The sequence below is a fragment of the Ranitomeya imitator genome, chromosome 8 (genome assembly GCF_032444005.1).
Source record: "Ranitomeya imitator isolate aRanImi1 chromosome 8, aRanImi1.pri, whole genome shotgun sequence".
In the NCBI taxonomy this organism is placed as follows: Eukaryota; Metazoa; Chordata; class Amphibia; order Anura; family Dendrobatidae; genus Ranitomeya; species Ranitomeya imitator.
The window spans coordinates 82,381,258-82,397,924 of NC_091289.1; positions in this window are offsets into that span (position 1 = coordinate 82,381,258).

Here is a 16,667-nt window from a genome sequence, read left to right on the forward strand (position 1 = left end):
GAGGCAGAGTGTGGGTGGGCAAGAGACCCTATCTGAAAATCTAATTAAAGAAGTGTTAGGAGTCGAGTTTCCTCTGCTGCACAGGGGGAATCTCGATCCGTGTCTGCTGCGGTCTCCCATTCGGTATCGGCCACAGTGGGCTCTGCTCAGCGGAGACGTCGCTCCCAGCGTCTCGCTGAGGCTGATTCGGTGCATAGGGTCACTACTGCCTTTTCTGGCTTTCCTATGGTACCCTGCACTGATCTGCGGCGAGCGAGCCTCTCTGGGACTAAGTCCTTGTTTACTCACACTGAGCATGCCCAGGGCAGGGTCTCCCATTGGAGATCGAGGGCCACATGTTCGCTCACATGCTCAGGTGCTGCAGTACATTCCATTGGTCCTCCTGGAAGGTCCTGAAAGGGCAAAACATGCTCAGGTACTGCAGCACTTTCCATTGGTCCTTCTGGAAGGTCCTGAAAGGGCAAAAACTTCAGTGGCAGCTTCCTGTGCTGCAACTATATAAACTGCGCATGACCGCACGGCCATGCGCTAGTATTGTCTTGAAAATATGTGTGTGTAGATGGATGTATGTCGAAGGATGAAAGCTCCTAAATATCCCTCCCTAGTGTTGTTGACTGTTTGCGGATGATGGTAGCTATCTAGCGCCCGACTAGCCATCAGCACAAAACACATAACAGCGTCTAGTTGCTGTGACTGCCTGTACGGCGCCGTGCGCTTTCCTTACCCAAGCCTGGGTGGTTAGCGGCGTCCGTTTGTGCGGCACCGCACGCACTCTCGTGCCTTTATTTACTATTTCTATAGTTTCCTTACACACCCAGTTGCGGTGTTGTGCCAGCAGTGGTCTAATCGGACTTCAATCCTAGTTGGGGTTGTGTTCGCTGACTTATTGCTCGCGCTCTATGTGCGGTACCGCGGTCCTGTGACGCAACAGGATCGCTTCCTTCACGCAGGGTGAAGTTAACCCTTGTATGTATACTTATAGTACCGCCATATAGTCCGTCTTACTTAGCAGCAGGTACTTTCCTGCACGGTGGATCCCGGGTTGCGAACGCACCAATTCCATCTAATAAACTATATATTTGGTGCGTTCCGCCAACCCTAACAAGAAGTGACGGTGCGACATGTGCTGGCCAAAAGAGAGCAGGACCATGAGATAGAGCTGCTTAAAGAAATAGTCAAGCGAGAAAGGGTCCTGAGAGAAGTGGTTGAGCACAGAGTGGATGAGCTGGAGAAGGAAGTATCTGAGCTCAGAGGTCATCTGTCAGCATGTCAAACTATGAATAAGGCCGTATTGAAAGATATGGCAGTGCTCAGAGAGGCCTAAGAGAAGAGAAGAATCAGCAAGTGCTTCTCCAGAGAGGATGAGCGTCGCTGTTTGGTTGAGGAGCAAGATAAAGTTCTCTGAGAGCTCAAGATAAATGAGACTAATCAACAGCTCCAGAAATCCGCGGATGACCGGGAAATCGAACTGTTGCGCTCTTCCGATCTGATCGCTATGAAGGAGAGTGAGCTGAAGAGGCTGACCAAAGAATGGGCCTCCACGGACAAAGGACATCGAGGTCTTGGAAAACTGCACTGATGCTAAGAACGAGGAGGTCCAACGATATGACCAAGAAGGTGAGACTTCGATTTTCAAGTGCGTAATAGATGTACCCAAAGACATTCAAGAAGCGTGTGCCAGTGAGGAGGTGCATGAAGCTTTTAAAAAGGCGGTCGAAGCGTATAGGGTGCACTGGGCACCTGAGACTCATCAACTGGTCATACTGTCGACTAGGGAAGTCACAGTGAAGCAGGTGGCTGTCATGACAGAGATGCATCTACAATGCCTCCGCACAGATCAAATGATCACGTTGAAGAATGAGGAAGCCGCTCGACATCTAGCGAGAGAAGCTCAAAATCGTCTCGGCTTGGTGGAAGACATCATTCTGGTACCCAGAAATTTGGTGGGAAAAGTCATCGGAAGGCTTGGGCGAGCGATGCAGGAGATTGTAAATAGATCCGGTGTGAAGAGACTAAGGGTTCTAGGTGATGACAAGGCCCAGGTCGTGGGTGAAGATGGGATGTCGGATCCATGGAGAGTCTTCAGAATATCCGGATGCTCCTGGGGTATCGCGTGGGTTACCTAAAAGAAGTTGAGCAGCTAAGAAGTGAGAGGGAGCAGATCAATGTAGAACTGCAGGAAATGGCAAATAGATTGCCACAACCTTCATCTCGCATAAGACTGGAAGTCCTCAAGCTGAAGCTAACAGAGGATATAGAGAAAAATGGATGGATTGCTCTCCAGGCAATAAAGACCATGGGAGAAGTGGCCAGCAGAGACATAACAGAAGGTGGCCTGATGGAACAGGTAGAAGTAGTGATGCCTCAGTTAGCTCAGGGCTAAGTGACCTAAGTGGGGGGAGACCCTGTAGTGGACGAAATGACATGAGGACGTATGGGTACAAGGGGATTATGCCTACGTACTGACCAATGGAGGCGGGGAAGGCCTAATAGATTGTTGACGCTGAAACATGAGGTGACCAAATCGGATATCACATTGTTCACAGACCGATGTGGTGACAGTGGCGGACTATGTCTCAGGAGCTGACGCTCAAAACCAATTGGGAAAGCCCTCTCGACGGATAGAGCAAGGCTATGTGGGTGCCCTGTGGGTGCCCTGTCTCGAGGCCCTCGGTTTAGGACATGTGTTCAACCCTACAGGTTTGAACAGAGGGGGGGAATATGTGGTGTGACTGGTGGTCACGTGGTTAATGGGAGGTATGTATCACAGGGATGGATGCTCCCTGCGATGCAACCCGGAGCATTTTGTCTTTAGTGCACATTAGTACTAAAGATGTCGTTTAGTGCACCTGGGTCCGGGTTGCAGGTAACTATGAGAGATGGGAGGGTCTGGCTACCCATATACCTCACCTCTGAGTGGGGGCACTAACTGTACGCTTTTCCCTGCAGGAGTTTGAAAACATGCAATGATGTCATGATCACGTGACAGTGCATGTGATGTTACCTCACCAATGGGTGTGGTTTCAGGCTACCTAATGGAGTTGTGTTTGGCACATGGTAGTGAGTGTTTGAAGAGTCTGCCGGCGTGGACAGACTTCCATGTGTCCTGGCTGGACACTACAGAGAGACCGTGTTTAGGCTGTAGAGCCTGCGTGCTGGACATAGCACAGCCTGTGTGCCCACAGACCAGAGAGAGTGGAGCTCTACTATGACATTGAGGATTTATCTATCTGATGTAAGACTGTTTACCATTTGTTCTTGTTTCTATGGTATATGAAGAGAATAAACCAAACAAACTGCTTTAAGTGGAAAAACCGTGCCAAAGTGCTTGAATCCCGTGCCAAGCGAGTGTCCCCCAAGACACGTAGTATGCGAAATGCTACAATATATATACAGTGGGGCAAAAAAGTATTTAGTCAGTCAGCAATAGTGCAAGTTCCACCACTTAAAAAGATGAGAGGCGTCTGCAATTTACATCATAGGTAGACCTCAACTATGGGAGACAAACTAAGAAATAAAAATCCAGAAAATCACATTGTCTGTTTTTTTAACATTTTATTTGCATATTATGGTGGAAAATAAGTATTTGGTCAGAAACAAAATTTCATCTCAATACTTTGTAATATATCCTTTGTTGGCAATGACAGAGGTCAAACATTTTCTGTAAGTCTTCACAAGGTTTCCACACACTGTTGTTGGTATGTTGGCCCATTCCTCCATGCAGATCTCCTCTAGAGCAGTGATGTTTTTGGCTTTTCGCTTGGCAACACGGACTTTCAACTCCCTCCAAAGGTTTTCTATAGGGTTGAGATCTGGAGACTGGCTAGGCCACTCCAGGACCTTGAAATGCTTCTTACGAAGCCACTCCTTCGTTGCCCTGGCGGTGTGCTTTGGATCATTGTCATGTTGAAAGACCCAGCCACGTTTCATCTTCAATGCCCTTGCTGATGGAAGGAGGTTTGCACTCAAAATCTCACGATACATGGCCCCATTCATTCTTTCATGTACCCGAATCAGTCGTCCTGGCCCTTTTGCAGAGAAACAGCCCCAAAGCATGATGTTTCCACCACCATGCTTTACAGTAGGTATGGTGTTTGATGGATGCAACTCAGTATTCTTTTTCCTCCAAACACGACAAGTTGTGTTTCTACCAAACAGTTCCAGTTTGGTTTCATCAGACCATAGGACATTCTCCCAAAACTCCTCTGGATCATCCAAATGCTCTCTAGCAAACTTCAGACGGGCCCGGACATGTACTGGCTTAAGCAGTGGGACACGTCTGGCACTGCAGGATCTGAGTCCATGGTGGCGTAGTGTGTTATTTATGGTAGGCCTTGTTACATTGGTCCCAGCTCTCTGCAGTTCATTCACTAGGTCCCCCCCGCGTGGTTCTGGGATTTTTGCTCACCGTTCTTGTGATCATTCTGACCCCACGGGGTGGGATTTTGCGTGGAGCCCCAGATCGAGGGAGATTATCAGTGGTCTTGTATGTCTTCCATTTTCTAATTATTGCTCCCACTGTTGATTTCTTCACTCCAAGCTGGTTGGCTATTGCAGATTCAGTCTTCCCAGCCTGGTGCAGGGCTACAATTTTGTTTCTGGTGTCCTTTGACAGCTCTTTGGTCTTCACCATAGTGGAGTTTGGAGTCAGACTGTTTGAGGGTGTGCACAGGTGTCTTTTTATACTGATAACAAGTTTAAACAGGTGCCATTACTACAGGTAATGAGTGGAGGAAAGAGGAGACTCTTAAAGAAGAAGTTACAGGTCTGTGAGCCAGAAATCTTCATTGTTTGTTTCTGACCAAATACTTATTTTCCACCATAATATGCAAATAAAATGATAAAAAAACAGACAATGTGGTTTTCGGGATTTTTTTTTCTCAGTTTGTCTCCCATAGTTGAGGTCTACCTATGATGTAAATTACAGACGCCTCTCATCTTTTTAAGTGGTGGAACTTGCACTATTGCTGACTGACTAAATACTTTTTTGCCCCACTGTATATACACATATATGTGTAAAAATTGGAACAGCATCTACAAAGTACCTGATAAAGTGCAAAGCTTCCCCAGTCAGTAGTCCAATGACTTCCAGCAATATGAAGAAAAAAAGTGAAGCAGCACAAAAAATAAAGAGAAATGTGGACTTTATTGCCTGGATGGCGTGGCGACGTTTCGGATGCAAGATCCTGTTTCAAGCAATGAACACCAGGGTGAAGCAGTCATTTATACAAAACCCATAACAATCTCATTATAAAATCTATTACATGCAATATCATAAATATAAACGAATTACATTAAATAACAGTCCATAGAAAAAGTGACTCAATATACAAAGAAGTACTATCATAAAATCCATATTCAGTGTACATCCAACAGTGATGTGACTAGTGATATAGTAAAAAATATCTTAATAACCAATTACTAATCAATAAAATCAGATTAACTCAGGTGTGTCCATTCCATACGCTCTGATCGTATAATTAATATATGCATATTACCTAAGAACTGCACGCCACGACTCTCGGCGTCTACCCGCGCACACTGCGCATGTCCGTGACGTCAGAGCCAAACAAAGCCCATAATGCCACAGCTCGCAGTTGCGCAAAGCAGCGCCGAAGGTCCGGCCGCCATCTTTAAACAGGGAGAACTTCGCCCATAGGGAACACCGGCTTCACAACTATTAGAACTCTTACATTATACAAATATCTTACTATAACGTGTAGAAATGGACTCATATTTGTGGGCCAAACCTATTATGGCCATATTAGGCTCAAAATTGTACCAAGCCTTAATGTCGAGCACCACCACACAGACCAACATGCAGAAGATACACTTCATATAAAGGAATGGAATGTGCCAAACTCCAAAAGGACCAGGACATAAGTCCAATATGAGGTCACACGGACTCAGGTGCTCACACTGACAAGTGTAGCATTTCGTTCTAGCGCCGGACATGGAGAACTTAGGGAGCAAACACCTCCCGCATCTCTCCTATCTAGTCGCTACGAAACCCATAGTCCACATAAACTGGCCACATATACAAATTCCTAAACAACTATGCAAACATATCGTGGTAGCTCCTGATGTTTATCATTTGTTCTTTATTACAATGCATAGGTCTTTATACCCAATGAGTCCACTACTACCACGTTAAAAAAAGAGTTCTTTTAAGAAAAATTTTTTTAATGCTTTAATTTTTTATTTTTTCACAACTGTGTTTTTAAAGAGGAAAAGAAATTTTCTATATTACAAAATTCTTTATATACTAAATACCGACGTCCCCATAGCCGAAGAATAACCCCATTTCTTTATATTTCCACTAGATCGCAGCACAGGGTGGACCACCTGAGATAAAAGAAAAAGAATAAATGTTATTACTCCATTATTTAAAGTAAAATAGTATAACCCAAATCGTAGGTAGAGAAAGAATAGACCAACATCGTATTCCGCATTTTTTCACATAATTTGACTATATTTGAAGTCTACATTGAGACCAAATGGCTTCAGAGTCCTTAATCTCATTATCCACTCCATTTCTCTTTTCTTCAACATTTGAACCCGATCACCTCCCCTCCTTTGAGCCGGTATTGTATCAATAATACGAAACCGAAGCTCCCTTTCCGTGTGTGAATTTTCCGTGAAGTGTTTGGACACGGGTAAATCCATGCGTTTTTTCCTTATGGTATGTCGGTGTTGGTTGATTCTTGTTTTGAATTCACACGTTGTCTCACCGACATACCATAATGAACAAGGACATTGCAGCAAATAAATAACGTAGTCTGAATCGCATGTCAAGAAATGCCGAATCTTGAACTCCTCATTAGTCTTGGGATGAGAAAATTTTTCTCCCTTCAGCATCAAACAACAATTAACGCATGATAAACAAGGGTAACATCCCCTCCTTCCAATACCGGCCAATGTAGTTTGGCCTTGCTTTTTGAAGGTACCTATATCAGATTTAATTACGGTGGAGCCAACGGTACGGTTCCGTTTATACGAAAAAATCGGGGGTTTGGAGAATTCCCTCACCTGAGGGATACATTTATGTAACATTCCCCAGTGTTTCCGTATAATATCTGCAACCATGTTGCTCTCTTCACAGTAGGTGGTTACAAAAGGAATACGGCTGACTTCATCAGAACGTGGTTTAATTTGGAGTAAATTTTCTCTATGTAGTGCATCTACTTTATTTTTTTGTCTCTGTAACAAATTTTTTGAGTAGCCTCTCTCCGAAAATTTCCTAAGTGTCTCATTCATAGATTTTTTTAAGGAGTGTTCTTCACTTTCAATTCTTTTTATCCGTATTAATTGGCTATATGGGATGGACTCTTTTGATTTTTTCGGATGTTGGCTACTAAAAAGCAACAAATTGTTCTTGTCTGTAGCCTTCGTATACAACTGAGTGATCAGCCTACCATTTTTTATCAGGACATTAACGTCCAGAAATTGTATATTGGTTTCCGAGCATACCAGGGTAAACTTGATTGTATCGTCAATCGTGTTTAAATATTCATGAAATTCCAATAATGCATCTTTAGTGCCAGTCCAAATGAGGAAGACATCATCTATGTATCGCCACCACGCCGCTACATAGCTGAAGTGGTGGGAAACATAGACGAGGTCCTCCTCAAGGACACTCATAACAATATTTGCATACGCGGGCGCCATGTTCGCGCCCATGGCGGTCCCGCGTAATTGCAAATAAAAAGAATCCCCAAATAAAAAATAATTTTTGGTCAACACTAATTTCAATAGCTGGAGTACAAATTCTCTTGTTTCCATAGAGTACTGTGTAAGTGACAACTTTTTACGGACTGCATCCAACCCTCGATCATGATCGATAGAGGTGTAGAGTGCTGTGACATCAAAGGATGCCAACAGCACCTCACCAACTATCTCTATACCACCCACCTTCTCTAAGAAATCAGCCGTATCCCTAACAAAGGATTCTGCGCAACTGGCAATCGGATTAAGAACTTTGTCCAAAAGGATTCCAATATTCGACAAAATAGAGTTACAACCTGAGACAATTGGCCTACCCGGTGGGTGCACGAGAGACTTATGGATCTTCGGCAGTGTGTATAGCCCGGGAGTAACTGGAAACTTAATAGTCAGAAAATCGTGTAAATCTTGATCAATAATTTTATTCTCCAAAGCCCGATCCAGGACCGTCTTAATTTCTCTGGCAATAGCAAATTTCGGATCACTTGCTAGTCTCTCGTACACCCCCGGGTCCCCCAACTGTCCCATAATTTCATCAACATACTCATTTTTGTTGTGTATAACTACCGCTCCTCCCTTGTCCGCTTTTTTAATTATAACTTCATCATCCTTCATCAAATCTTGTAGGGCCAAAATTTCGCCCCTTGTCATATTAGGATGTTTAAATTCCCTTGGACAGTTATTCTGTAATATCTCAATATCCTTATTCACAGCAGATACAAATGCATCAACAGCTGAAGAGTTCTCAGGTGGAATAAAGTTACTTTTTTTCTTTAGGGCTAGTTGTTTTGCACTCAGTTCACTTAAAGAGATTTTTTCGCAACTCTGGTTGAGAGTAAACCACTCCTTTAATTTGATCCGCCTGAAGAAGTGTTGTAGATCTAAGTTCAATTGAAACCAGCTTTCATGTGAACTGAGACAAAAGGACAAACCCCTGTTCAGAACCGATACCTGGTCTTTAGACAGTGTTTTGTTCGAGATGTTAACAATCAAGCCTGATCCCTGCTCCTCGTTGCCATCTGTTTTTCCACTGGTGACTTGTTTTTCCCTTTTTTCTCTTTTTTGTTGTCTCCGGTGCTTCTTTCCTCCTCTCTTTCTGCCATTTTGGGCTTCTCCTTTGTAGATTCCAAACCTGGAAAACTCATGATTAAAAAACAAGGTATTATCACCACATTTATATGAAGAATCCCTATATGGGAACAAACCTTTTTTTCTCCAATTTCCTGTATTGTCCTTCTGCCAGTTATAAATATTTCCTTCCTTATAATCGTCCATATCACGGTTCCACTTCCGTCGTTTAACATCCTCCAACTCCAACCGCAATTTATCAAACTTGATTTTTAAATTTTCTTTCCAGCTGTTCCATTCATCATCCTTCATAAGGCATTTTATCTCTGATTCCAAACCAGGTGTTTCAAGGTTGTTTTTCTTTAATTCTTGTTGCAAAAATTCAATATTTAGCAGGATTATATCGAGACCATATTTATTTGATATCATACTGAACTTTGCACAGAAAAAAGAGTCATTCATCATTAGATTGGGGCGGATGTTAGAGCGAAGCCCCCTTGGGATTTTTTTAGCCGTGTAGTACTCACTGAGTGTGGTGAGATGCAGCTGTAAGGTCACAGATTTTTTTAAAATGTTCTCAAATTTAAACTTTAAATCATACAATGAAGGTGTGCTCAGGAAGGTAGCATTAGTTTCCACCTCCCCAATAATTCTCTCCCCATCCTCACTAGTGTATGCAAATACGCCAGGTTCAGGCATTTTATGCTCCATAGTCCACAGCACAAAATGTGCAAAAAATAAAGAAAAAATAAAAATAAAAGTAACACTGGATGCAAATTTCCACGGAATAGACAATATGTGTAAAAATTGGAACAGCATCTACAAAGTACCTGATAAAGTGCAAAGCTTCCCCAGTCAGTAGTCCAATCACTTCCAGCAATATGAAGAAAAAAAGTGAAGCAGCACAAAAAATAAAGAGAAATGTGGACTTTATTGCCTGGATGGCGTGGCGACGTTTCGGATGCAAGATCCTTTTTCAAGCAATGAACACCATATATATATTTGAAGTCTGGATGGAATGGACACACCTGAGTTAATCTGATTTTATTGATTAGTAATTGGTTATTAACCCCTTCCCGACCCATGACGCCACGTAGGCGTCATGAAAGTCGGTGCCAATCCGACCCATGACGCCTATGTGGCGTCATGGAAAGATCGCGTCCCTGCAGGCCGGGTGAAAGGGTTAACTCCCATTTCACCCGATCTGCAGGGACAGGGGGAGTGGTATTTTAGCCCAGGGGCTACGATCGCTCTGATTGGCTGTTGAAAGTGAAACTGCCAATCAGAGCGATTTGTAATATTTCACCCATTATAACGGGTGAAATATTACAATCCAGCCATGGCCAATGCTGCAATATCATTGGCCATGGCTGGAAATACTAGTGTGCCGCCACCCCACCCCACCGATCGCCCCCCCAGCCCCCTGATCTGGCCGGTACACAGCTCCGGCTCCCCTCCGTCCAGTGCTCCGCTCCCCCCCGTGCTCTTGTCCGCTCCCCCCGTGCTCCAATCACCCCCCCTGCACTCCGATCCACCCCCCCGTGCTCCGTTCCACCCCCCCGTGCTCCGTTCCAGCCCCCCCGTGCTCCGTTCCAGCCCCCCGTGCTCCGTTCCACGCCTGCCGCGCTCCGATTCCCCCCCCGTGCTCCGATCCCCCCCCCCGTGGTCCCCCCCCACCCCATCATACTTACCGATCCTGCCGGGGTCCCGTCCGTCTTCTCCCTGGGCGCCGCCATCTTCCAAAATGGCGGGCGCATGCGCAGTACGCCCGCCGAATCTGCCGGCCGGCAGATTCGTTCCAAAGTGCATTTTGATCACTGAGATAGATTATATCTCAGTGATCAAAATAAAAAAAATAATAAATGACCCCCCCCCCCTTTGTCACCCCCATAGGTAGGGACAATAAAAAAATAAAGAAAATTTTTTTTTTCCACTAATGTTGGGTTAGGGGTAGGGGTAGGGTTAGGGCTAGGGTTAGGGGTAGAGTTAGGGTTAGGGCTAGGGTTAGGGTTTCGGTATGTGCACACGTATTCTGGTCCTCTGCGGATTTTTCCGCTGCGGATTTGATAAATCCGCAGTGCTAAACCGCTGCGGATTTATGGCGGATTTACCGCGTTTTTTCTGCACATTTCACTGCGGTTTTACAATTGCGATTTTCTATTGGAGCAGTTGTAAAACCGCTGCGGAATCCGCACAAAGAAGTGACATGCTGAGGAATGTAAACTGCTGCGTTTCCGTGCAATTTTTCCGCAGCATGTGTGCAGCGATTTTTGTTTCCCGTAGGTTTACATTGAACTGTAAGCTCATGGGAAACTGCTGCTTTTCCGCAGCATGTGCACATACCTTTAGAATTAGGCCATGTGCACACGGTGCGGATTTGGCTGCGGATTGGCCGCTGCGGATTCGCAGCAGTGTTCCATCAGGTGTACAGTACCATGTAAACATATGAAAAACCAAATCCGCTGTGCCCATGGTGCGGAAAATACCGCGCGGAAACGCTGCGTTGTATTTTCCGCAGCATGTCAATTCTTTGTGCGGATTCCGCAGCGTTTTACACCTGTTCCTCAATAGGAATCCGCAGGTGAAATCTGCACAAAAAACACTGGAAATCCGCGGAAAATCCGCAGGTAAAACGCAGTGCCTTTTACCCGCGGATTTTTCAAAAATGGTGCGGAAATATCTCACACGAATCCGCAACGTGGGCACATAGCCTTAGGGTTAGGGTTGGAATTAGGGTTGTGATTAGGGTTGTGATTAGGGTTATGGCTACAGTTGGGATTAGAGTTAGGGGTGTGGGGGGGTTAGTGTTGGAGGTAGAATTGAGGGGTTACCACTGTTTAGGCACATCAGGGGTCTCCAAACGCAACATGGCGCCACCATTGATTCCAGCCAATCTCGTATTCAAAAAGTCAAATGGTGCTCCCTCACTTCCGAGCCCTGACGTGTGCCCAAACAGTGGTTTACCCCCACATATGGGGTACCAGCATACTCAGGATAAACTGCGCAACAATTACTGGGGTCCAATTTCTCCTGTTACCCTTGTGAATCTAAAAAAATGCTTGCTAAAACAAAATTTTTGAGGAAAGAAAAATGATTTTTTATTTTCACGGCTCTGCGTTGTAAACGTCTGTGAAGCACTTGGGGGTTCAAAGTGCTCACCACATATCTAGATAAGTTCCTTGGGGGGTCTAGTTTCTAAAATGGGGTCACTTGTGGGGGATTCTACTGTTTAGGCACACCAGGGGCTCTGCAAACGCAATGTGACGCCCGCAGACCATTCCATCAAAGTCTGCATTTCAAAACGTCACTACTTCAATTCCAAGCCCCGGCATGTGCCCAAACAGTAGTTTACCCCCACATATGGGGTATCACCGTACTCAGGAGAAACTCGACAACAAATATTGGGGTCAATTTTCTCCTGTTACCCTTGGGAAAATTAAAAAATTCTGGGCTAAATAATTATTTTTGAGGAAAGAAAACGTATTTATCATTTTCACGGCTCTGCATTATAAACTTCTATGAAGCACTTGGGGGTTCAAAGTGCTCACCACACATCTAGATAAGTTCCTTTCGGGGTCTAGTTTCCAAAATGGGGTCACTTGTGGGGGGTTTCTACTGTTAAGCCACATCAGGGGCTCTGCAAACACAACGTGACGCCCACAGAGCATTCCATCAAAGTCTGCATTTCAAAACGTCACTACTTCCCTTCTGAGCCCCGACGTGTGCCCAAACAGTGGTTTACCCCCACACATGGGGTATCAGCGTACTCAGGAGAAACTGGACAACAACTTTTGGGGTCCAATTTTTCCTGTAACCCTTGGGAAAATAAAAAATTCTGGGCTAAATAATTATTTTTGAGGAAAGAAAACGTATTTATTATTTTCACGGCTCTGCATTATAAACTTCTATGAAGTACTTGGGAGTTCAAAGTGCTTACCACACATCTAGATAAGTTCCTTTGGGGGTCTAGTTTCCAAAATGGGGTCACTTGTGGGGGGTTTCTACTGTTAAGCCACATCAGGGGCTCTGTAAACGCAACGTGACGCCCACAGAGCATTCCATAGTAACATAGTAAGGCCGAAAAAAGACATTTGTCCATCCAGTTCAGCCTATATTCCATCATAATAAATCCCCAGATCTACGTCCTTCTACAGAACCTAATAATTGTATGATACAATATTGTTCTGCTCCAGGAAGACATCCAGGCCTCTCTTGAACCCCTCGACTGAGTTCGCCATCACCACCTCCTCAGGCAAGCAATTCCAGATTCTCACTGCCCTAACAGTAAAGAATCCAGTTATGACTTGTATTGTTCAAGATTACTGCACCTGTCTTCACCATGTTATAAACTTCTGTGAAGCACTTGGGGGTTCAAAGTCCTCACCACACATCTAGATTAGTTCCTTTGGGGGTCTAGTTTCCAAAATGGGGTCATTTCTGGGGGATCTCCAATGTTTAGGCACACAGGGGCTCTCCAAACGTGACATGGTGTCCGCTAATGATTGGAGCTAATTTTCCATTTAAAAATCCAAATGGCGTGCCATCCCTTCCGAGCCCTGCCGTGCGCCCAAACAGTGGTTTACCCCCACATATGGGGTATCAGCCTACTCAGGACAAACTGGACAACAATATTTGGCGTCCAATTTCTCCTATTATCCTTGGCAAAATAGGAAATTCCAGGCTAAAAAATCATTTTTGAGGAAAGAAAAATTATTTTTTATTTTCATGGCTCTGCATTATAAACTTCTGTGAAGCACCTGGGGGTTTAAAGTGCTCAATATGCATTTAGATAAGTTCCTTGGGGGGTCTAGTTTCCAAAATGGGGTCACTTGTGGGGGAGCGCCAATGTTTAGACACACAGAAGCTATCCAAACGCGACATGGTGTCCGCTAACGATGGAAATAATTTTTCATTCAAAAAGTCAAATGGCGCTCCTTCCCTTCCGAGCCTTACCATGTGCCCAAACAGTGGTTTACCCCCACATGTGAGGTATTGGTGTACTCCGGAGAAATTGCCCAACACATTTTAGGATCCATTTTATCCTGTTGCCCATGTGAAAATGAAAGAATTGAGGCTAAAAGAATTTTTTTGTGAAAAAAAAAGTACTTTTTCATTTTTACGGATCAATTTGTGAAGCACCTGGGGGTTCAAAGTGCTCACTATGCATCTAGATAAGTTCCTTGGGGCGTCTTGTTTCCAAAATGGGGTCACTTGTGGGGGAGCTCCAATTTTTAGGCACACGGGGGCTCTCCAAACGTGACATGGTGTCCGCTAAAGAGTGGAGCCAATTTTTGATTCAAAAAGTCAAATGGCGCTCCTTCCCTTCCAAGCCCTGCCGTGTGCCCAAACAGTGGTTTACCCCCACATATGAGGTATCAGCGTACTCAGGACAAATTGGACAACAACTTTCGTGGTTCAGTTTCCTTTTACCATTGGGAAAATAAAAAAATTGTTGCTAAAAGATAATTTTTGTGACTAAAAAGTTAAATGTTCATTTTTTCCTTCCATGTTGCTTCTGCTGCTGTGAAGCACCTGAAGGGTTAATAAACTTCTTGAATGTGGTTTTGAGTACCTTGAGGGGTGCAGTTTTTAGAATGGTGTCACTTTTGGGTATTTTCAGCCATATAGACCCCTCAAACTGACTTCAAATGTGAGGTGGTCACTAAAAAAAATGGTTTTGTAAATTTCGTTGTAAAAATGAGAAATCGCTGGTCAAATTTTAACCCTTATAACTTCCTAACAAAAAAAAATTTTGTTTCCAAAATTGTGCTGATGTAAAGTAAACATGTGGGAAATGTTATTTATTAACTATTTTGTGTCACATATCTCTCTGGTTTAACAGAATAAAAATTCAAAATGTGAAAATTGCAAAATTTTCAAAATTTTCGCCAAATTTCCATTTTTATCACAAATAAACGCATAATTTATTGACCTAAATTTACCACTAACATGAAGCCCAATATGTCACGAAAAAAAATCTCAGAACCGCTAGGATCCGTTGAAGCGTTCCTGAGTTATTACCTCATAAAGGGACACTGGTCAGAATTGCAAAAAACGGCAAGGTCTTTAAGGTCAAAATAGGCTGGGTCATGAAGGGGTTAAGATATTTTTTACTATATCACTAGTCACATCACTGTTGGATGTATACTGAATATGGATTTTATGATAGTACTTCTTTGTATATTGAGTCACTTTTTCTATGGACTGTTATTTAATGTAATTCGTTTATATTTATGATATTGCATATAATAGATTTTATAATGAGATTGTTATGGGTTTTGTATAAATGACTGCTTCACCCTGGTGTTCATTGCTTGAAAAAGGATCTTGCATCTGAAACGTCGCCACGCCATCCAGGCAATAAAGTCCACATTTCTCTTTATTTTTTTGTGCTGCTTCACCTTTTTTCTTCATATATACATATATATATATATATATATATATATATATATATATATATATATATATATATATATATATATATATATATATAATTTTAATGGTGATAAACCCAAGGAGATCAGGGGCAGAACAAGAGCCACAGGGGGATGGACAGGAGTTGACTCACCTATAGCGACATTGTGTCAGCGGGTCTGTAAAATAAGGGAAGAATATTGTTAGAAGGTAATAGTTATCTTAGAAGCCAGTCCATTGCTCTATTGAGGCCTTTGGGAGTCAGGGTGTCTAATGTGTGTATCCAATAGGTTTCTCTTAGCTTGAGGAGCTTAACATGATTACCCCCCTTCTAGGACTGGGGACCTATTCGAATACCTGAAACTACAATGTGCCACAGAGTGCCTTTGCTTAGAAAAGTGGTCTGGTAAGGAGAGCCAGGTTTTGCCGCACCGTATAGTGGACTTATGATTAGCTCTCTGATCTTTTACGTGCTGGGTGGTTTCTCCCACATAGAAGCGACCACAAGGGCATTTGACTACATAGACCACAAAATTGGAGTCGCAAATGTAGTAGCCACGAATAGGGTAGAATTTGCCTGTACTAGGGTGAGTAATGCTATCGGATCTAATGACAAAGCAGGCAGCACAGTTGAGGCAAGGGAATGTGCCATGTCAGCGAGTACTGAGTAGATAGTCTTTGTGTAATGGTGGGATGCGTACCTCCCATATCTGCCCGCTCAAGTCTATCTCTGATGTTTGTGGGTTTTTTAGTGCAAATTAATGTGGGTATGCTGAAGGATTCAATGTTAGGATAAGCTCTGGAAAAAAGTGTCCAATGTTTTTTAATGATTGAGTAGACCTTTGGCATTAGCTTGTGATAGGTGTGTACAAAAGGCACCCTTTCCCTGGTGCGATTGGGTGGGGGAGAAGACTTGGGGGTCAGCATTCGGGTTCCTTCCTTTTCATGTAGTCTCTGTGGATAATGTCTGTCCTTGAATTTTTGTGTCCTAGTATCCAATCTAATGTTGAGTATCTCAGGGTCTCACAGGACCCTGTTGAATTGGGAGCATTGCAGACAATTCTTGATGGTTGTGAGATGACAGCTAGTGTAGTTCAGTAGACTGTTGAAATCCGTGGGTTTACACAATAAGTCGGTTGAGAGGTATCCCTCGGCACTTTTTTAGTATGGTGGTGTCTAAGAAAGGTACTTGTTCAGTACTATGATGTATTTTGAATTGTAGCTCCGTTAGGATGGAATTGAGGTATAGGTGGAAGCATTGTAGAGAGTTAAGCATCCCTGTCCAAATGAAAAATATATCATCAATATAGCAATGATAACTGGTAGCATGATGTAAAAACAATTCATTTAAGAATAAGTGATTGGCCTAATGAAAAATATATCATCAATATAACAATTATAACTGGTAGCATGATGTAAAAACAATTCATTTGAGAATACGTGATTGACCTAAAACAAAATTC